General features: G+C 38.9%; 1 non-coding gene across 1 annotated transcript; it reads left to right on the top strand.

Annotated features, from left to right (window-relative positions):
- Nucleotides 1-240: 240 nt before the first annotated feature.
- On the top strand, nucleotides 241-312 carry TRNAE-UUC. The gene has a single exon. It is a non-coding gene; the product is annotated as a tRNA-Glu (tRNA).
- The last annotated feature ends 437 nt before the right edge of the window (nucleotides 313-749 follow it).

Genomic DNA, 749 nt, shown 5'->3' with positions numbered 1-749 from the left:
TTGATGGAATCGATGCAATCGACGCTCCCCTGAATGGGTTGCCAATCAAAGACCTAACATTTGATATTGACTCTTTTGAAGAAAGAGCCACACAATCGAACAGCTCGAATCGTCGCGGTAGCTCTCAGAACTCTAACACACACATGGAAGGACTTGTCGAAGAGTTAGACATTAAGCAAAAGATCATGCTAACACTCTTCAGCGATCTGACAAAAGACTTCAGCACATCTACACCAAAAATCCATTGTCGTCCAGCGGTTAGGATTTTTAGCTTTCACCTAGGAGACCCGGGTTCGATTCCTGGCAATGGAATATTATTTTCTTATTTCATTTTATTTTACAGTTTCTATCTTGGATTAAAAAAACCTTTATGTACTTCGGACCTTTGTTAGAGTTATGTTATAGATACTTTGTTCAATTTCAAATGGTTAATGCGATAATTCAGTCATTTTCAAGATCTCTCTTGTTGAACAACGTCATGGTTGAGATGAGCAATTTTCGAGGTCTCTCTTGTTGAACAACGTCATGGTTGAGATGAGCAGGTGATTCAAATGGCTAATGAGAAATTAAAAAGCTTTATTTTTGACCTAGAACAATACTTGAAGGTTACTGGAACTTGCTGATAGGACCTAAGAGTTACGTTGGTTGCAATGCATCTCATGGACGATGCAAAACTATGGTGGCGCTTGAAGGTGAATGGTATAAAAAATGGGTCATGCACCATAAACTCATAGGAAGACTATTGATGG

This window comes from Cucurbita moschata, unplaced genomic scaffold (assembly GCF_002738365.1).
Source record: "Cucurbita moschata cultivar Rifu unplaced genomic scaffold, Cmos_1.0 Cmo_Scf02651, whole genome shotgun sequence".
NCBI lineage: Eukaryota > Viridiplantae > Streptophyta > Magnoliopsida > Cucurbitales > Cucurbitaceae > Cucurbita > Cucurbita moschata.
The sequence above is the reverse complement of the archived record's forward strand: the minus strand, read 5'-3'. Positions and strand labels throughout refer to the sequence as shown.